The 21850-nt window shown below is 39.8% G+C and overlaps 2 protein-coding genes across 4 annotated transcripts in view; both read left to right on the top strand.

Annotated features, from left to right (window-relative positions):
- Positions 1-21850, top strand: part of RASL11A (RAS like family 11 member A) — a 427718-nt gene that overhangs the window by 142265 nt on the left and 263603 nt on the right. The window lies entirely within an intron of this gene.
- The window catches only part of WASF3 (WASP family member 3), a 70680-nt gene that overhangs the window by 11705 nt on the left and 37125 nt on the right, over positions 1-21850 (top strand). For 2 of the 3 annotated variants that reach the window (XM_069883004.1, XM_069882988.1), the window contains exons 2-3: positions 12362-12454; positions 13146-13217. The gene's annotated coding sequence lies outside the window, so the exon portion shown is untranslated. The remainder of the gene's footprint in view (positions 1-12361; positions 12455-13145; positions 13218-21850) is intronic. The other variant, XM_069882999.1, reaches the window with a different exon arrangement.

The raw sequence follows: 21850 nt of genomic DNA, 5'->3' as shown, positions 1-21850 counted from the left end.
GAAGGTGACTCAACCACCTCCCTGGGCAGCCTGTTCCAGTGCCCAATGACCCTTTCTGTAAAGAATTTTTTCCTAACGTCTAGCCTAAACCTCCCCTGGCGGAGCTTGAGGCCATTCCCTCTTGTCCTGTCCCCTGTCACTTGGAAGAAGAGGCCAGCACCCTCCTTTCAGGTAGTTATAGAGAGCAATGAGGTCACCCCTCAGCCTCCTCTTCTCCAGGATAAACAACCCCAGCTCTCTTAGCCGCTCCTCATAAGGCCTGTTCTCCAGCTCCTTCACCAGCCTTGTTGCTCTTCTCTGGACTCGCTCCAGAGCCTCCACATCCTTCTTGTGGTGAGGGGCCCAGAACTGAACACAGGATTCGAGGAGCGGTCTCACCAGTGCCGAGTACAGAGGGAGGATAACCTCCCTGGACCTGCTGGTCACGCCGTTTCTGATACAAGCCAAGATGCCATTGGCCTTCTTGGCCACCTGGGCACACTGCTGGCTCATATTCAGTCGGCTGTCAACCAACACCCCCAGGTCCCTCTCCTCCAGGCAGCTTTCTAGACAGACTTCTCCCAGTCTGTAGCACTGCATAGGGTTGTTGTGCCCCAAGTGCAGGACCCGGCATTTGGCCTTGTTAAACCTCATGGCATTGGACTCTGCCCAGCGGTCCAGCCTGTTCAGATCCCTTTGCAGAGCCTCCCGACCCTCCAGCAGATCGACACTTCCACCCAGCTTAGTGTCGTCCGCAAACTTGCTCAGGGTGCACTCGATGCCTTCATCCAGATCATTGATGAAGACATTGAACAGGGCTGGACCCAGCACTGAGCCCTGGGGAACCCCACTTGTCACTGGCCTCCAGCTGGATTTCACACCATTTACCACCACTCTCTGGGCCCGGCCATCCAACCAGTTTTCCACCCAGGAGAGTGTGCGCCTGTCCAGCCCAGAGGCTGACAGTTTCTCAAGCAGAATGCTGTGAGAAACTGTGTCAAAGGCTTTGCTGAAGTCCAGGAAGACCACATCCACAGCCTTTCCCTCATCCAGCAGGTGGGTCACTTTGTCATAGAAGGCGATCAGGTTAGTCTGGCAAGACCTGCCCAAGAAATTCATTCAATTACATGGATAGCACAAGAAGGGACAAAAATCATGTGGTTTACCACTGAATGGGAAACGTTAGGGAGATGTACCTGTGAGGGTAGGAAGTATGGGTGTTGAATATAGAGAAATAAAACCAGTGAATTCAACTGAGAGTTATTGGAAGTTATTGTATTCTGTTGTTCAGCCTAGTATTTTAGAACTAAAGTATGTGAAGAAAACCTTGAAACAAAAGCTTGTCTGAAATACAGAGTTTGAAGGAGGAGTATTCTTTTGTCAGAAGTGTTTTTTTGATTGTTCTAAATCCACTTTGAACAAAATATTATATTAAATGTAACCATAGGGAAAGATAAAACTGTGGAAATAATTGAATTCCGATGTTGATTAGTTAACTTGCATGATATTACTGGTGTTCTATAAAATGCTCCTTCCACGCTTTTTTTTGCTTGTTTTCTGCAGGTGCGTAATGAATTTTTGATCTTCTTTTGTGCTTCAAAGCATGCAGGACTTGCTGATTTAAATTGAATTTTTATTGGGATTTGAAAGAAGAATAAAACTGGCTGAAGCGGGAGGCTCTGGTATTATGTTTTTCTGTAGGCTTGAAACATCTTCTGGTTATTCTGAATAGAAAAGAATGTGACGTATGGAACAGCTGACCCATAAGGATGCAGTAGCTGCAGGTGTTGTTCTCCCCTTCACCTTCAAACAAACAATGATACATCTTAGCTATTTTGTGTAAGATGGGGATTTATAGCAATTTTGTCCAGGAACAGACACTGATACTCTAAAGACTTAGGAGAAAGTGAAGTTCACTTCTTTATTGATGAGTAGTTTCTGCCAGATAGGCTCTTACTATCAAAGAAGAGGCTTTGTAAAGCACTCAGCTGATCTAGTCATAGTTCTTATGTACTCTTTATTTTTAATATCATTTGGTCATAAGGCACAAATAAATTGCTTTAGAGCTGGTTGTGCTTGGGGATGAAAATTGTTTACTGTTGATAGCATGGTATTGATTCCAGCCGTTAAAGCAGCGTTTCCTTGTTCTACAGAATGAGAGAGCAAAGAATGTAGGTTGCAAAGGGGCATGAAATCTGAAAACATGCCTCTTCTGTGTACTGATAGGCTTTTTTTTTTTTTTTTGAGTTCTGGCTAATCCTTTTTTATTTTGCTTCTTACTTCTTCACAAGCGCTTCTGGTACAAGATCGATGTTATGTGTGCTTACTCTTTAATAAAGAACTATAATGTAGTAGAGGAGTGTTTATCAGCTCTATTGTGATTGTACATGAACTTGGAAAGTTTAGTTTTAGTTTAAGCATACTTAGCTGTGTCTTAGTTTACTGGGCTTCATTAAAAAAAGGTGCCATAATCCCTCTAGAGGGAAAGGAGGGTTGTGCTATGGGGGGAGAAGTCTTGTATTAATGGAATAGGTGTTGTGTGTGTTCCCGTGGCCCATGCAGTATCGCTCTGTGTAACTAGATTTGGGTTCAAACTTCCCAATAGTAAGTCCTAATTCTCCTTTGGGCAGGTTCAGTTTTCAAAGAGCAGGAAGCTGGTAGGGGAAAATAGTCCTGCAAGCACCTGAAAACCCATTGACCTGTTGCCCAAAACTTTATGCAATAAAGTTTTTGTTACTACTCAAATTAAGAAGTCCATTACTAGTTGTCAATTACTGGAATAAAAGCAGAAAAAAAGGGATCAGATGCAGAGTATGAGATTAAAATTGCACTTAACTCTGTAAACTAAAGTGGTTGCATTTGGGCTTTTTTTTGTTTGTTTGGGTTTTTTTCTTTTTTCTTTTTCTTTCTTTTTTTTTTTTTCACAAAGCCACTGATCTAGTTACCTGAAAAGCACAGTGGAACAGTACCAGTGGAGGATTGGTCCTGGTGTGTGGTTAGAATTCTTAGTCTGCTTTTGGCTTTTTTTCTTTGTTTAGGGGATGATATCACTGTTGTTTTAGCAGTAAGTTTATATCTAGAAAGCTGTCTTGATCCAAGTAAAATCTTAAACTTCAGTCTTCTAGTGGGCCATGTGGGTGCAAAAATTATTGTGTGGATACCAGGTATTGTAACTAGCTTATAATTGGGAAATGACCTTTCTTCATGACTGCCTGCTTCTTCCTCATGATTATTTGATTATTTTTAGGTACTTGAACATGGGCTTGTAATTTATATATTAATCTGATAATAAACTACTCATAAACAAAAGCCTTTCTCAAGGGCAGGTCATCTCTGTGCTATTGTTATGCTTGAAAACGAGACAAGTGTAAGGCTTTGTTCCCTTGCATTTTCTTCTATGTATGCCAGCAGCATGGTTAAATCTCCCTTTCTGCAAGTCTTGAGTTGAGAAAAGTGGAGGAAGGGGGAAGATATCAAGGATGTAGTTAGTTGACTAGTGAAACTTGGGCATAGTTAAATACCAGCTTTGCATTTCCATTAGCGTGAATGTCCCAAACATGCGAGGGTAGCAAAGTTTGTAACTTACTGAGTGTCTGCACCTCTGAGATCTTTCATGTATGTTGAAAGAGGAGGGAAAAAATAATTAATGAAACCTAGGCCAAAGTAATTTGGTTTGTCTAATGTAGACTTGTGTGGGAGGAGTAAAATTGGTGAGACAGGAAGTGCGTTGCCAGTAGGTTATGGAACTGCTAGTTTATTCTGCTAATTAATAAAAGGTACCGTTATTTCTGCAGCCTGTAAGTAGAAAACACAGGATCATAAGTGTTGAGGACAATAATGCCTTTTTTAAAAAAGGTGGAATTCCTATGGTAATCTGTAACAAGAGTTGTTAAAATAAGAAACTGTGCGTCTGTACTGTGCTAAAAGGAAAGTTGTATTATGTGGGATCAGGTGACACTTTAAGTGGCTACCCATAAAGATGGCTTTAAAAATGCACCTGAAAAATCCAACACCCCACCGCTGCCTCCCTCTCCCCCCCCAAAAAAACCCCCAAAATGCCACCCCAAAACCAGACCAAAAAAAAAAAAAGCCCCAGACCTCCATCCAAGGTTCCGTGCCATCTTAGATGACCTGTTTTAGTTCATTGTACTCGATGCAGAGTTTGTCAGGAGTTTTGTAACTGGTAGTAACATGAGTGGTCAGCTTGGGTGATTGTGCTGCTCATACCATCTCACCACATTTTGGTCCCAGAGGTCAGTGGTGAAAAGCTACATGAGCACGTGAAACCAAGGTCGCTTGCGGTGGGAGAGTATGTATTTGATAAGGCATTGAGTTCTCAGTCTGGCATCACTTTCTTTGCTGGCTTCCACACATCTACAGCGCATGTGCTTGTGTCAGCTTAACACGTGGAATATCAGCAGTTCTCAGACTTTTAGTGGAGCCTCAATCTTTGGTAATAGTTTGTTCCTCTACTGCTGTCTTGCCAGCGTAAAGCAGCTGTTAAAATGCAGAGAGGAAGAGGAAGAAATGTCACAGATGTGTGGCTCTGGTCCCATCCTCTGGGAAGTGGAGCTGGAGCCCCAAAGCATTGTGTGGTTTCTGCTTTCCTGTATGGAGGTGGGAAGAGGTGGATTTGAAGCTGTGCCAGATTCTCTTCTCTTCCTTCTCTCTTCCTTCCATTTCCAGAGCAGAGCGGTCAGTAATGACCAAAATACCTTGTTGCTTCCATTCCTGAGTGTAAGCCACACGTTGCTTTGGAGCTGTCAGCTGCTGCCTGGGCAGGCATGTTATTGCCTTGGGACATGGCATGCTTCCTTTCCTGTGATACTTTCTGTGCCTCTGTTTCTGCCTACGTGGTGTTAAAGAGAACTGCTTTTGCTCTCCCAATGGAAAAAAAAAAACAAAAACCCCCAACCCACAGGTTTCTTGGTGGCCCGTGCTTTCAGCAACCAGCTGCGGCCGTTTCAAAACATTTAAGTCTTGGGTGACTTTCCCCAAAGTCAAGATATTTTCCTGCTTACGTGGTATAAATCTGTATTTAATTCTTGAAAATAATCTACATTGCTTGTAGTTTTCGACATGTTCAATAGAGAAAGACAAAGGGAGCAGGACTTGAAAATGTAGTTGAAATGGCTATTTCATGGCTATTGGAAGACTGAGAAAGGGACACAGGCAAGAGACTGAGAGAATAGGGTGATATATCTGCAATCAAATTATTATGAATTGTTAAGGGAGTTCTGAGATGTATATACATACAATAATGTATGCGTATATTAAAAATATAGGGTATTTTCAACTTGGTTATCAAAACAAGAGCTTTTCATGATTTTGAAATCTCTTTGTGGAAATTACTTTAAGTTGCTGCATTTGTGGCAGCCAATCGCCTCCTCCCCCCAGCAGAAAATACTGAATGTGGCTGTGAAAATGCTACTGAAGTAATCAGAAGAACAGGATTTATTGAATTTATGAAAATGTTTAAAACGGACAAATCTGATCTCTTAAGTTATTATTAACTGCTTGGTGTAGAATCTGATGCTAAAACAATAGATAACCTAGACAGGTTATGTGATTAGTATAATGAAGCTCATACTTTTCTCTTCCTTACCCATATTAAACAGAGTGAAGTAGAAGTTGTTTTATAATTCTGTTTTATGAAAACAGGTCTTAATTAAAACCATAAAAATCTCATGGTAACAGCAGGGATGATAGGTTTAAGCCACTTCAACCTTCTTTTTGGAAGAAAAAGTGGACTTTATTTCACATACTTCTGGATTTCTGTGATTTGTTTGATCTTCCTAAACTGCTAAGCTCTTCTACATTGAAATACATTTGAGGTCACAGATCCGTGCAAAACTGCTTATAAGTAAAAATGTTAGTAACAAAAAAAGACCCAAAAGAAACAAACTAAACTGCCTGTCTTGTCTGGCCCTTCAAAACCAGGAGGGGGGGGAAACCCAAACCCTGGGGAAGTTGGCATAAACTTGAACTGTGTAGTTAATACTAGAATATGCTAATCTCTTTCAAGAATAGCTCTCCAGCTAGAATAGAAAATGGAATAATTAAATATGTAAGTTTCACCTATTAAATGGTTTAATTTCTCTCCCTCCCTTCTTGCCCTTCTTATTCCTTTACATAGTAATGTCCTCATTTGAACCCCATAGGTCAACTGCAAGGAATCACTGTTTAATTCCATTGAGTTTTAATTTTATAAATGGTGGCTCTTTAATGATTAATCTGTATGATACCTACATCTGTCTAAAAACAATTTAAATGCTTTTTGAGACTTTCAAATTGGGGAAAAAAACCCCACTTTTCACAAATGCCTTTCAGTTTGTGTCCTACTGAACCTTTATACAGGTTTTGCATATATAGAAAGATATGTATCAATAGATATATCTAGAAAGCTATTTGTAGATACGAAACGTTTTCTAAATAGTGAGAAGTAAACTGCAGTAAGATCTGTATATATACCTAACTATGTGCATATAAGAGAGAACTGTTGATAAGAATAGAATATTTCAGTGGGAAGGGACCTACAGCAACAGCCTAGTCCAGCATTCTGGCTAATTCAGGGCTGACCAAAAGTTAAAGTGTGTTGTGAAGGACATTGTCCAAACGCCTCTTAAACACTGACAAGCTTGGGACATTGACTACCTCTCTAGGAAGCCTGTTGCAGTGTTTGACTGCCCTCTCACTAAAGAGATTTATTTTAATGTCCAGTCTAAACCTTCTCTGCAGTTTTTGACTGTTCCCATGTGTCCTATCACTGGATACCAGGAAGGAGAGCTCAGCACTTCCCTCTCCACTCCCCCTCCTCAGGAAGCTGTAGAGAGCAATGAAATCACCCCTCAGCTTCCTTCTTCCAAATTAGACAAGCCCAAAGTCCTCAGATGCTCCTCACAGAACATTTCTTCAAGCCCTTTCACCCCATGTATTGCTCTCTTCTGGGTGCGTTTGAGTACCTAAACATTCTTTAAAATTATGTGGCCCAGAAGTGCACACCGTACTCCAGGTGCACCTGCACCAGTGCTGAATAAAGCAGGATAATCCCCTCTCTTGTCCAGCTGATTGTGCTGTTTGATGTGCCCCAGGATACGGTTTGCCCTTCTGGCTGCCAGGGCACCCTGACTTATATTCAGCCTGCTGCCCACTTGTACTGCTTGGATCCCTTCCCACAGGGCTACTCTCCAGCCCCTCTTCTCTCAATCTATAGTTGTGCCCATCCTAGGTCAGTATCTAGCATTGGCTTCAGTCCATCTAGATCCCTTTGTAAGACCTGTTGTCCCTCCAGAGAGTCAACAGCACCTCTTAGTTTGATGCATCTGGATTCAGCTCCTGCGTTCAGATTATTGGTAAATATATTTCACAGAACTTACCCTAGAACTGATCCCTGAGGAACACCAGTAGTGACTGGTCATCAGCCAGATATAGCCCCATTCACAACAACCTTTTGAGCTCTGTCGTTCAGCCAGTTCTTCACCCAGAACACCATGAGCCTGCTCATCCTGCAGCTGGACAGCTTGGTCCAGAAGGATGCTGTGAGGGACAGCATCAAAAGCCTTACAAAAATCCAGAAAAAACATATCCAGTGCCCTCTCTTCATCTGGTGTAGGTGGGTGAGCCTATCATAGAAGGATATCAAAGTAGTTGCTCAGAACTTTCCCTTTGTGAGCCTGTGCTGACTGTGCTTGATGATTGCGTTATTTCAAGAATTCGCAGTATAATCATCTGCATGATTTTTCCAGGAACTGAGGCTTGATTAACAAGTCTGTAGTTCCTTGGGTCTTTCCTCATGCTCTTCCTGTAAACTGGAATGACAGTGGCCAGCTTCCCATCAGCAGGGATCTCCCCAGACTCCCAAGACATTTGGTAGATGATAGAGAGGTGTCCTGCCATAACATCCGGTAACCCCTTCAGTACTTTGGGATGAATCTCATTAAGCCCCATGCACATAGGAACATCCACCTGACACCTTGTCCCCATGCAGATAGGAACATCCACCTGATACCTTGTCCATTACAATTTAGGTGTCCACAAATGGAAAGTCACTGTTCCCACTGTCGTAGTTCTCTGACTTAGGAGACCAGGCATCCCAAAGTCTTATTATTAAAGACTGAGACAAAAAAAAAAAGTTGAATGCCTCTGCTTTTTCTTCAACTCTATCAATCATTTGACCATTTTCAACAAGTCTTGGTCCAGTCTTTTGCTATTTATGTGCTTTAAAAAAGCCTTTTAAGGGATCGTAGAGCAGTTTACAAAGGGAGCAAGGTTCATATCTCAGATGGGTTTTCAGCTTTTTATTTCAGATGGGTGAAGGATGTGCCTCCTATTCACCAAACATCTGAATCTGAATCCCTTTCACTTATAAGCTATAGGCGGATTAGTCATGGAGTGATGCAAGTGGATACTTTCAGCTAGATCCAGATGTTAAAATGTGTCTTGCCTTTGGATGGGTTGTGCTGGGGAGAACAGCTGCTTTCCTGATCCAGCCTGTGACCATCTGCATAATTCTTATTCCATGGAATCGAAGCTGGTTGTCGGCTGTGGCAATGCTGAGTAAGATACTATTAAGTACAGCCTTGTACTGCCTCCTTCCCTGTTGCACTTCTTTACAGATGTGATATTTTTCTATTTTTAGAAATTACATTAGTTCTGTTTTGTTTACTTTTTTCCCTAGGAATCTGAAGCCTACTAAATTTCATTTATCACTAGGTGTTCATGCTTTGTAGCAGTATCTGCTGACCACAACAAATGAGGCTCAATGCTCCAGAAAGTAAAATAGAAAGTCCCCTTAAATTCTAAGAAGCACGTTCTTAAATCTTATCAACTGACTGGCTATGATGTATCATATTGCCCCCAGCTGGGTGGGCAAAAACTGAATTACAGAGGCTCTGTCTGCTGAGAAAAGTCCATTTTTAGTAGTGTTACTCAAGTGGATCTCCACTTTGATGTAAATCCAGCAACATTCCTTTAAGCAGAGTACTGGGGAGACATCTCTGGGTATTCAGAGTGGAGAAAAGTGAGAGCTTTTTGCTTTTCTGTAAATATATGTACACCAAACTGTGGGAGAAGAGTGCTGAGCTGTACTGGGAGAAGGAGCAGGCTGATAGTAGAGAAGACTGACTTGTATGGTGAGATTTGTTATCTGCAGAGATTTAGGGATGGTAAATGCTGCCAGCAAAACTTTTCATGTTTCATTTTAATATTGATGTCCCAACTTAAATATGTTCTTTGTTTTGCAGAGGTATTAGATGTCAGGGATTGGAAAAGAGCCTTGTCTTTATACTTGGCTTAATTAGCAGTAAAGAATCAGTGCTGACCATTAAGGAAGAGCAGTGTTTTTGACAAACGTCTTGCTGTTGAATTACCAAAGAGGTGAGATGTATGGGTGCTGGTTCGTGCTAGCAATGCTTCTTATCAGCCAAGAACATCTGACAAGCCAGCGCTGTTATTGCCCGGCTCGTAGGCTTGGCAGGTTGTCTTTTATAGATTGCAAAATCTGTGAAAATCAAGTGTTTAACCTCAGATAAATCCCAGAGAATGTTTAGGATTTTGCCAGTGTCCGGTTTAGATGGGTTTCCTCTGTCTGTCACTGAAGGATTGCTGTACTCAGTCAAGCAGTGAACATTTGCACCATAATCCAGTGAGTGAGAGAAGTACCAGGTACTGAGCAAACAGCTTGGGTGTTTTTACTTTATCTGCCTGTGCCTTAAAGAAAACTCCAAGACCTTGAACCTGTTTAGAGGGAATTGATGGCAGACCACTTGGAAAACAAGAGCTGTTGTGTCTTCCTTCATGCTGTTCCTGTTATGTGCCCAAGTTTAAGTCAGGCATCTGGATCAAGCCTAATTTAAAGATAAACTTTCTAGTTGTCTTGATCAGTCTCGTCAAGGCTGTTCAGGATGAGCCACTGAGAGAGGCTTCTGGGTTCTAAGTAATTGATTGTGTGGCTCTCTCGCAGAAAAGTTTTCCAGCCCACTGTAGAAGTATTTAAGAAAAGTGGGACATAACTGTTAATTGATGCTTGGTCTGCTCTTAGAAGACTCCAGAAACTGAGTTTTCCAGATATTTACTGTAGAGTTTACAGGAGTTTCCAAGACTTTAGTTCCATGCATTTAAGATTGACTACTCACAGGAAGTTAACGGGCAAATCAGTATTGAAGACTTAAACCACTTTCTTTTTGTGTGTATGCACTGATAAAATAGTTTCTTTGTAATTCAAGTTACAGTTTTAAGCTTTGGATCTACATGTATGAACCTATGTTTTAAAACCTCTCCCCTCACCCCCAGAAAAGAGATTTTAAAATAATTTTTTCACCATTTGGATGATAACTTTTATACAGATTGAGGATTAAAAGTATCCAAATGGTAGGTTATGTCTTGCATTAAATCCTTTCTGTTTTTTTCCCTGTGGATTTCTGATGTAATCCTCTGTGTGCCATGTAGCTTGTTCTTCAAATTGCTTATGTACAATCTCCTCATTTCTAGAGTCCTGTTTAGAAAGGTTTTTTTAAAAAAAATATTTTAAACAAGATTCAGCTGGATGTACATTTCTAACCTGAAATTGGTGTTCTACAGCCTGCATCTCCAAAATCTTATCTTGTTCAAACATTTCAGTGCTTTCTGTAATTTAGTCAGTGAATATGAGTGAAATGGGGCACTTGGCAGAGGAGTCTGTAATGTAGTTGGTAATGAGTAAGAATCTTTTTATAGATGGTTTTCATTGGGATTTCTTTCCTCTTGAAAATGTTATGGGAAAGAAGGATTTCATTCAAACAGGAGTGTGTGTATTCACAGTTATGCCAGTAGGTAGATATTGCTGGACTGTTAATGGTATACTGAATTAGATTTTCGGGTTTTTTTCATCATAACTGTATATCTTAAATGTAGAATATGTAGCGAGAGTGTCCAGTGTGTCTTCTGTGGCTTATCCTGAGTCCTTTTACTTGTGAGGTGGAGGAGATGGCACAACAACAACAAAAAAAAACCAACCAAAAAATCTGACTTAAAAAACAAACACACAAACAAAAATCTACCTGACATTGGCCATGTCTGGATATCTTTATTTAACCATGTAAAGATTTTGCTAATTCCTGGAATATGTCAGGATAGTTGATCTCATTTCACCTTGAAAACTGTGCAAGAGTCTCATCACAGTTCATGTAGTAATTGCCAGCTTCCTTCTCGTCCCTGTGCAGGTCACACAGATTGCTGATCCACATTTGGAAGGCACCTTCTTCCCCATGTAGTACACCTATCCTGGTGATAAAAGACAGGAATGTGCATAAATCTGAATGTGAATAAACCATATGTACCCCAGTGGTTTATAATGCGTAACTTCAAAACTGTTCCTTCTGTAAGCATGTAAATGCTCAAATGAGGACCAAGGCCTTGGCCAGCTGGTAGATCTTGGTAGGAAGCTAACTAGAAGGCAATATCATGTTTGGAGTAGGTGGCTGCTGCACCAGTGCTTACTGGACTTGAGGTGGGGCACCATGATTTTAAAGCTCTAATATTTTCAGGGAGGGTGAAGGAAACTTAAAGCGGTGACAGCAAAGAAGAGGTGATGTCTAGATTGCTGATGTCTTGCCGTTGGAAAATCTATATGCAGTGACTTTAACAGTTCTGCTCTTCTAGATGCCTTGGCTTTGTTATAAATCCCATTTTATAAATGCCTCCTTGAAATAGAGAAGGTTATTTATTGTCTAAAACATCTAATCAAGGTCCATCAAGGAATATATGGCAGCAGCCTTTAAGAATATAGCTATAATTTTAGTCTCTTATGATCAAATGATCTAGTTTATCTTTGTACAGTTCTTGCAGAAAGAACAGCTATGTCTTAACCCCAAGAACATAATTTTTAAAAATTTAGTCCATGACTAAATGTTCATCTATAAGTCAGAATATTGTTTTGACACTAGGATCTGTAATATTTTCATGGAAGTATCTCAATACTTAATTTTGCAAGAGATTCTCATTGCTTTTTTTAGTGTTTTATTTTTAGTGGATTTGTATTTAGTAATATTTAATTTACTGTGAAGTATCTGAGAGGGACTCAAACCTGGTGTTCTATTATGCTTTACTATAAGGCATTATCTCCTGTTTTTCCATCCCCACAGTCTTTAAGTGACTAAATGTTACCTTTTCTGCAGGCATCGCCAGTAAAAAAAGGCATTGATTATAAAATAACACCAGCTATTTTCTTACCTTGAAAAAAAATTTAAGCTGTAACATGAAATAGTGTTTAACTCAACAGGTCAAAATGTCTAGATTCTATTTATGCAGGGTTTTGTAAGTTTTTTTTAACTGATCACTGAACTTGATATTTTAAATTTGTATTATTGTTATTGAAAAGCTAAGTTGGAATTTGTTTTTGTTGCAGAGAAAGCCATCTGAGCGTGCTAGCAAGTTACAAAACAACTGTTTTCTCAAACGTGTAAACAGAAAAGATATTCTCTACTCCCTTTTTTAAATGGTAAGTTGTTCAAGGGAGCTCTTACTAAATGTGTCTTGTCACTCACTTCGCGTTTATGTGAATCTGTTACAAATAGGTTTGAAAACCTTGGTAAATCCTTAAACTGAAGACCAATGTTGAGGTTTGTAAACTGTCTAGAAGATTTTAAGTAAGCATTTATACTTTTGTGATGTTGAAGATCTGATGAAGATCAGCCCTGAAACACATCAAAAGCATTGCTTGCCCAGGAGACTGGTACCATTTAAACATTAATCTTACTGTGTTGAAAGCAGAAATAAATTTTATTCGTGGATATTCATGAGATATTGGATTTGTAAATTTGCATCTGTTAATTACTTTTGCCTTGTATAATCTGTACTTTGCTGATGTGTCATCTTAGCGATTTAAACTCAATCTGCTGAGGTTAAATGTTTGACTGTTTGCTTCAAAGTGCAATGGATAATAAAAGATTTATCTTTATTGTTATTAAACTAGATTTGTGGGGAAAAATCCTCCTGCCCCTCAGTCTCTTAGCTGTGACACAGACTCTAAGATAAGGAATATCTGTTGTGTTGGTGCAAGAGTATGAGAACAGCTGTGTTGTACTCCCTTCACCAGTGACATAAGATGTGGGCAGTGCTGGTGAAGGACTACAGCCAGAGTGCAGATAACTCTTAGAATCTAAGTAAAGCTGATTAATTTTTTCTTTTAGGGGGCTGCAGCTTGTGTGCTTCTTCAGCGGGAAAGAGAAACCTTTTGAGCAGAGGAAGAAGCTGGAGAGCAGGTTTGTTCTTCCTGAGAGGATGAGGAGGTTGAAGGTAGTATTAGCTACTTGCAGGAGTGATGGCTTTCTTCCTGTGTGGTACGCCACCGTGCCGCCTTTGGCAAAAGCCACAGCCAGCCTTGCTTCAAGCTCTCTGAAATAAGCAAAGTGCACAGCAGTGCTTTAGGATACTGTTGACTTTGTGGCTCAAGCTGAACCTTGATGTATCCCTGGCTATGATCAGCTGTGTGCTCTGCTTGTTTAAGAGACCTTTAGTAATTTTAGTGTACATAATAAATTCTAATTTCTAGTAGAACACTGATCATTCGTGGATCACAAACGTTCTAGTAGGACATAAAATTTCTAAGCTCTACTTGGTCAATAAAGTGACGAGCTTGTATTTAAAATGATGAGTTTAAAATGATTTCTACAGAAATATAGTTTTTTTCCTTTTAATTTTTCTTTCAAAGAATTTTACTTATAGTTTATAATTAAAAATTTAAATAGCTTCACACTCCTGTCTTGCATGCACAGCAAGGCATTTTCATTTCAAATCAAGTCATTTGTTTTGTCACTTAGATTGTAATTTGGCTTTGTCTTCTCTTGTTTCTCCGGATTTCCTAGTGTGTTTTCATAATATAAATGCCCCCCAAAATTGTCAAGTTGTTCAAAATAAAATACAAATATTAGATACGCTACACTATGAAAGAGTTTCCTGCAGAGAAGGTTAGCCAGTGTGTAGTCAGGAAGCAAATGCCAAATCCAGAACTTGAAAAAGGACCCTGATGCTTACCCACCCCAAATGTCAACTCACTGGACCAAGTGAAGAACTTCGTTAGAATTACTTGTATGTGATGACAAGAAGTAGGTGTAGGTATAATGGTTGGTTCAGCATATAAAAAAAAAGTTGCATATCCGGTTACATGTTCTGAAGAAAGATGTTAAAATTATATTTGTGGTTGTTGTGTGGATTGATACAGTCTTTGCAAATATTTTTGTTGTGAAAGCAACCCGGATATTTTTAGTCAGAGTTAAACCAAATTTATTCACAAAGACTTTTGACTGTATGAAGTGACTCTTCAGCCACTTAGCCTCTGTGCTTTGTGATTGGCAAATTATTAGTAGCTTAAATTCTTGATTTAAAACAAACTAATAAGAAAAGTCTTCTCCAAAATTTCTTCAGAAGACTACCTGTTTGTATTTTCCCTGAAGGTTTTCAGAATAGGAGAGAGTCTAAAAGGTAGCTTGGGCAGGGGAGAGAAATAGTCTTCTGGAGAATGGTGTAAGGTTGTTTGGGACTGCTTTGCCGAGCAAGAGCCGAAAATCACTAACTGCATTACAGTGGTTGGAGGGAAAAATAGGACAAGGCGTATGGGAGAGAAGAGAGAAAGTATCACAGAATCCTTTGTTGCAAATGGTAAAGCCAGATTGAGGTGGAACTGGTTTTGGGAGACACTAACTTAAAACATGATAGAGAAGTCTCATCATAGGTCCTGATCTTAATTATGAAGTGCATGCATTTTCCATGAACTTTTCTTGTATTCTGTCTGTGATATTAGAAGAGGCTGAATGTTTGGGCTCAAGTCTTGCCTGACTTGGGTTAAACTGTATTCAGTGAGCATTTATATTCATTTTGAACTTGACTGGATGGATTTGAGAGACTTCATATCTTTAAACTGCAGCCTGGCAAACAGTTTGATGTTAATACACAAGGAGGAGTAGTTTGGCAAAACTGGCATCTGTGCAGCAAAAGCCTTAGTGTGCCTATCATGTTTCCAAGACAGTGATATGAATGCATACAGAAATACTGATTATTGCTGCTTGACACTGTTGGAAACTTGGTGCTACTTCAATGCTGCAAATAAATGCAGTCACTGGCTTCTTCTCTGAACTGTTTCTGATTTGCGTTGTACTAACTTCCTTTCTGAATTATGCAGCTAGTCAGAAGGGATCTGCTTGAATATGAGGTTTAAATCTTGGTTGCCTCTGCAAGGACTAGCTACTCAGTTCCTAAGTGTAATTCATGTAGTTAAATTGCTTCTTGAACTGTGCGTAGATTTGTCACTAGTGGCTTAATTTTTTCATTCCATACGCGTAGCTTGTAGATTACATTGACTATTGTAAAGTCTTGTTAAAAGCACTGTAAGTATTGATGGATTTGTTACGTAATTTGGTGGAGTGTGTGAAAGGTCCATGTAATCATAGATAACTTTAAAATGAGTCTTTGAGAATCAGTCAATGCAGTTGTTCCTATCAGTTTGCGCCAATGCGTTACCCTGTCAGTCCACAAAACCTCTTATCTCCAGTACAGTTGCACAAGTTTTGCTCAGTTTGGTGTGGTTCTCAAATCTTCTCATGCAGGGTTCCAACAACTGCAGTATTGCCTCCTGGAGCCTTATCACAGAGGTGGCAATGGCAGTTGTCTTTTTGCTCTGCAGCCAGCTTGTTACAGCTGTAGCCAGGAAATCTATTCCTTTTGGATTGTAAGATCTCGCCAGCTCAGTAGGATATAAATTAATAATTGCATTTCACAGGAGAATATTTTATAATAAGGATAACAGCAACAGCAGTGCTGGGATGGAGGCAATTTTATAGTAAGCTCACTTCAGAATTCTGCATCTTTATTCCTGTTTAAAGAAAAGCAAAACCACCTTGGACATCAGCATTTTAGGATTAAATTTCTTGCTATTTTTTTCACTTCAACATGTCTAGGTTCAAAGTCTTACTGGTATTGTGAATGAGCATCTACTGTAGGAGACATTTTCATTCAAAACAGTTTAATGACGGGTCAATGCCAAGTATTTTGGTTCAATATGCAAAGTATTTTGAAGCAAACTCATGGTAAACTTCAGGACCAAGCACTGTGGAACCAGAATGGGAAAAAGAATAGTTTTTTGTTTCTTTTTTAAATAGTTGTTGAAATTAATTTCTAACTGCTTTCTTAAAGTTCATAAGAGACTGCAATGATCATCAGGATCTAGATGGCTGCCCTTTCCCCTTTAACTTAAGGAATAAAATTGAAGCATATTTTAGCAATACTCATTGCAGATCGTATTCCTTTTCTTGTAAATAAAACATTAACTTGTAAAGCTTCCTCATTTTTTTTCTGTGCAGTTTGTGTAGTTATAGGATTAAGCAGTCAGCCCTTAAACTCTGTTCATCTGGTTGTAGCTACATAGCTTCTTTATGTAGCTGCCTCAGTTATGCATTAAACCAGTTTAAACCTCTCCTTATACTCTTTATTTTTTTTTTTTAAGAGTGTTTAGTTAGCTAGGTACATGATTTGGGGAGAAGCTTCATCTAGTCTAGAGGATTTGTGGAAAGAGTTGACATATGTAATGAGAGATGTCTGAGGAGTTTTCATATTCAAATAAGAACACAGTATTTGAATAAGATATTTTACCCTGACGGCGAGAGGGGAGTTTGGGAAGTCTGTGGCGAATAGATGCAAAGAGACTTCTATGTGATTTTGGAAGTGTCATAGGTCTGTATTCCTACCAATAAAATTGACTAGGACTAATGAGGGGTGGCTGAGGGTACTAGGTTTGTTCAGCTTGGAGAAAAGGATACCGAGGGGTGACCTCATAAGTGTCTGCAACTTGTTCACGAAGGGGATAAGGGAGGTACTGATCTCTGGTATCTGGTGATAGGGTATGAAGGGCTGGCTTAAAGCTGCTTCAGGGGGTGTTCAGATTGGGTATTAGGAAAAAAGCTCTTCATTGAGAAGATGATATGATCGAGAACTGGAACAAGCTCCTCAGGGAAGTGGTTGTGGCCCCAGGCCAATTATAATTCAAGAAGTGTTTGGACAGCACTCTAGGGTTTCTGGTTTAACTTTTATGCTGCCCTGTGGAGTCAGGAGTTGGACTTAACGACCTTCATGGCTCCCTTCCAACTCAGAATACTCAATATTTCTGTGACTAGACTTAAATCATCTTTCAATGGCAATATTGATGCTATTTCTTGTGTAAAGCAGTTACTAATCTGTCATAAGTAGGTACCACATTGTAGGTAGTCACTTGTACTTAGCTTGTTACTCACCTGTGCAACTAAATACTGTTACCGATCTTTTGAATGCCTCTGTCCTGTTTCAGTATGGGGTTGTTCAGCCTGGAGAAGAGGAGGCTGAGGGGAGACCTCATTGCTCTCTATAACTACCTGAAAGGAGGCTGTAGAGAGGAGCGTGCTGGCCTCTTCTCCCAAGTGACAGGGGACAGGACAAGAGGGAATGGCCTCAAGCTCCACCAGGGGAGATTTAGGCTGGACATTAGGAAAAAATTTTTCACAGAAAGGGTCATTGGGCACTGGACCAGGCTGCCCAGGGAGGTGGTTGATTCACCTTCCCTGGAGGTGTTCAAGGGACAGGTGGATGAGGTGCTAAGGGGCATGTTTTAGTGTTTGATAGGAATGGTTGGACTTGATGATCTGATGGGTCTCTTCCAACTTGGTTATTCTATGATTCTATGAATGGGAGGTTAGCTTGAAATGCTGTTTGGTTTTTTTTTTTTCATTTGTGCCGAAGCAAACTGAGTGTTCTTACTATCACTTGTGTGGTCTAAGCTATAAGGGCAATAATTCCATAAACTACTTTTAGTTCTTTCCTCTGGGTTAAGCTTCTGCTCACTTCTGATCTAAGTCCAGCCCTGGAAGCAGTTCAGCCAGGAGCAGCAGCTGTAATAGAAATGTTGAAATAGGGAATGGGGAAAGGAATCCATTCAATTGAATCAAGGAGTGGTTGGCTTACAGCTGTTTTTAAAAAGCACAATTTAAAATGGAGTGGATCCTAAGGCAGGAGCTGGTCTTGCTTCTGAAAAGGAAATATAACTCACCTTGTGATTGAAGCATTTGTTGATAAGCATTGGTGTGAGCTTGGTCCAGTTTCCAATCCTTCTATGGGCCTTGTGTGACTGCCAGCATCATAAAGTAGCTTTATGCCTCTCGGCTGCGTAATTGGGATGCTGCTTCTTGCCTTTCTGAAGTTGGAAGAGTAAATTTAATGTCTAGGCATATAGATTGTAGTAACACACGTATTATACAACCTTACTGTAATAGGGTTTCTGATGCTGTTTTTCAGTTGTAGCCTTGCTAGGCTTAGGTGATCTATTTGTCCTTCAGGGGGTTCAGTTGGCTGTATTGCCAGGAATTTGGTATGTGATTGACTGCCAGCTGGTGGGATAGATGAGATCCTTCTCCAAGTGTTGGGTAGCTGAGTGCATTATAGGGAAGGAGAGGATAGATAAAGGCTCTGACTCTTGTGCGTAGAGTGTCTTTATTCCCTTATTTCCCGTGCAGCCTTCATTTGTAAATATTGGTGGGAGCTATAATTAAAAAATGCTTTGTGAAAGGTTTTCAGCCTTAAGATGATGGGGTTTTTTTCAGCCAGTATTTGCCTCTTTTCTTCCTCCTTGTCCTCATAAAATTAAAGTAAAACTCTCTTTTTTTCAATTGTTATGTAGCGGGTTAAAGCATGCTCTGACAACGGGCATTGTAGGGTGCATTATTGGTTTAGTTTGGATACAGGAGTATGTTTATGATGCAAATTCCCCAGTTCTGGAGTATATGAACCATTTGCTGGTGAGTCTAAAACCAAAATGTGCTCTCTAGAAACACACCTGATTATGTTCAGCCTCTAATGGGCCATGAGACCAGGTGAGAGCTAGTTTGGAACAAGTATTTCTGCTTCCTTTCCAAAAACTCTGTGTACAAGATGGACACAGGAACATCAGCACTAACTATTCTGCTCTGCAGGCAAAAAAAGTTGCTTAAGTCTCTTCTTATTCATTGATTATACATGGTAAGAGTGCTTTTTTTTCTCTCCTGTGAAGTTAGTGTCTGGAGCACTTCTACCCAGCCAGCTCCATGGAGATCTGTTGATACAATGCCAGATTTCATGGAACACAGCTTTTCAGCCTTCAGGTCTTGAAAGGGGATTTTTAGAGGAGACTAACTGCTGCATTCAGTCTGAGACTCACTGTGGTTTTATAGTAGCTTATTTGTCTTATAATGGGAGTTACTGTATGTGTAATGAGGAAATCTCTTTAATGCTGCAAATAAAGTTTTGTAAGCCCATGTTACTGTATCAAAACATGCTGCTTTTACTAATGGCTGACATTTATTTTAGGCTTTGTTTAAAAAAACCCCAACAAATCACTAGAAACCCAGAACAAAACAAATGAAAAATGCCTTAAATATATTCAGGTTTGTTTTTTTTTTTTTACTGCAGTTTTATTTCTCTTGGTATTCTCTTCCTGGTGAAAGGTATAAATGGATATCTCTCCATGTAACTTAGTTTAAAAAAATATCTTCAGTATTGATAAGGCCAGCAAAAGGGGTATGGTCTGTCTTGATTTCTTCTGGATCCTGTGCTACTTGCTTGTGATTCAGTTGTAGGGTATATGGAACTCCTGTACTACTTATAACTGGATGTGCTGCTGTGATGTCTGTAACTATTACTGTTTTGTTTTATGAACTGGGAATATATGAATCACTCATTTCTAGTGAATCTGACAGAAATGGTTTCTGTGATTTACTTGAAGATGGTAACCGTGTGGGAGAGGAAGGTTACCTGGTGGAGAGAAATTGCATCTTTAGTGTTCGCATTGCCGAACACTGACAGTAGGAAAGACATGAAAAGCATCCCTGTTTTCAGAAATCACCTAATTCAACCTCAGCTCTCCTTAGGCACCAAAGCAAAATAACCACAACACACAAAGCTGCAGAATTCCTGGATTCTTTAATTCTAAGGCTTAAGGCTGCTTGTGCTTTGTAGATAGTTTTTGGACAGTGGCTTTTGGTTGTGGTTGTGTTTTTTTGGGTGGTTGTTTTTTTTTTTTTTTTTCTCTCTTGAGCATTGTACTCTATCACTTATAGTACGTTTGATTTATGCACCAGCCTGGCAATTTGTGATATGCTGTAGCACAGTAGCCACCAGAAGATGGACTTCATGGGAACAGATGGCGCACTTGGCTCAGGATGAAAATAGTTGAGAGTTTTGATATTGATTCACTTAGACTCAGCTGTTGGATTCAAACACAAAATATTTTGCTTAGTTTTTTCTTAAAATGCACCCAAAATAAATCTGTTCCCCACATGGACTAGCTGCCACTTCCAGGCTTCTGATCTGTTGGGGAAGTGCAGCTTCATTATCAGAAGAATTGGGGAAATCCTGAGTTTCCTGCTGAAACTCCACGGTGAGAGGGGAGTGGGAATCTCCACCTTGAGGAATTTTAGGGATGTTGATTTATCTTGTATTAACTTAAATATTCATGGGCTGCCTGTGAACTAGGAACACGTGCCAGGAAATTTCTACTGTCGACTCCAAGAACCTGATTGTTCATGTGGACATTGAAGTTGCTTGACTGCAAAGTATTTTAGGGATTATGATATGCTGAGGTAGCCTGATAAGGCATCTTCACAGTTGTTTCCCAGTAGGAAGGTCTGTCCTGCCTAGAAAGAACTGGGAGTTGAGGAGACACATGAGGAGTTGAGATAAACGAAGATTGATGCTGAATTGTTATGGTACAAAGTGGTTTTTCTTTTGCAATTTAACCTGTGTTATTGCTCTCTTCCATCATAGCAGTGTGTCGTATGTATAAAAAATGTGTTTATTTGTGTGCAAGTGTATATATCAAATTTGTGTTCACACACACAGAAATACACTGCTTGTGTATATGCATATGTGATTTTTTGGAGGGGTTTTTTTGTGTGGAAAAAAACTATATGGGAACTTAACACTTGCCTATAACATTTTGGATTAGCTGAACTATGAGAAAGCCTAACACTTCGCTGTGACATTTTAGAATTTAGATCAACTACTGTGGGGAAAAAAGAATTTAAGAGCAAATTCTTTTTCTGAGTAGTGCTGTTCTGAAAGGATTTTAATGGTAGAATAGATGATAACAGGAAGAAGGAACACTGTGTATTGGCATAAAGTTGATAAAGGTAGAGCGAAGTGGTTACTTCATCCCTTTTGTACTTTTCTCTCCACTGAAGTGTTAATTGGAATTCAGAGAAACAAATGACTGAATTTGCTTCTGATGTAGCTTAAGGTCATTTGAGGATCTGAACAGCATATTCTCACTGCAGGCAACTCCTGAGGCCTTACCCGGAGGCCTTTGTCACATGGGCTGTGACCCAGACAGATATTTCGAGCACTTTAAGACCAGTAAGGCTCTGTTAAATGGGATCAATGTAAGTCAGCAAGGCTTAGTTTTCTTTAAATAATCAAGGCATTTGCTGCTGATAATGCTTAACTGTTTGTAAAGGGGGAAGGCTGGGACAAAAGCCCTTGAAATAGTTTCCAAGAGCTATTTGTGTGTTATTGCAGCTGAAATGTTAAGAAAAAGCTTGTTTGTAGCTGCAGACTTTTCATATTCTGTTACAAGTTGTTCCAGTGTCAAAATATCTAAAGTAGCATGAAATATCATGCGGTAATGTTTCTTGTTACATAATTCTGTTTCTGTAATGTGGATAAAATATGACTTTCTATAACTCAAACTAAACTAATAGAAGAATGTGTTAGATATCCAAACCACCCTAAGATGTATAAGGCCACCATTCAAGAGACCATCTTGAAAGCATCACATTTACTATAGTCTCTCAGTGGTTTGTAGTAAATTGGGAAATGAATAGCCACTCAGTGTCCTTGTATTTTA

The sequence above is a fragment of the Phaenicophaeus curvirostris genome, chromosome 1 (genome assembly GCF_032191515.1).
Source record: "Phaenicophaeus curvirostris isolate KB17595 chromosome 1, BPBGC_Pcur_1.0, whole genome shotgun sequence".
NCBI lineage: Eukaryota > Metazoa > Chordata > Aves > Cuculiformes > Cuculidae > Phaenicophaeus > Phaenicophaeus curvirostris.
This window is presented reverse-complemented; position numbering and strand designations above follow the sequence as displayed.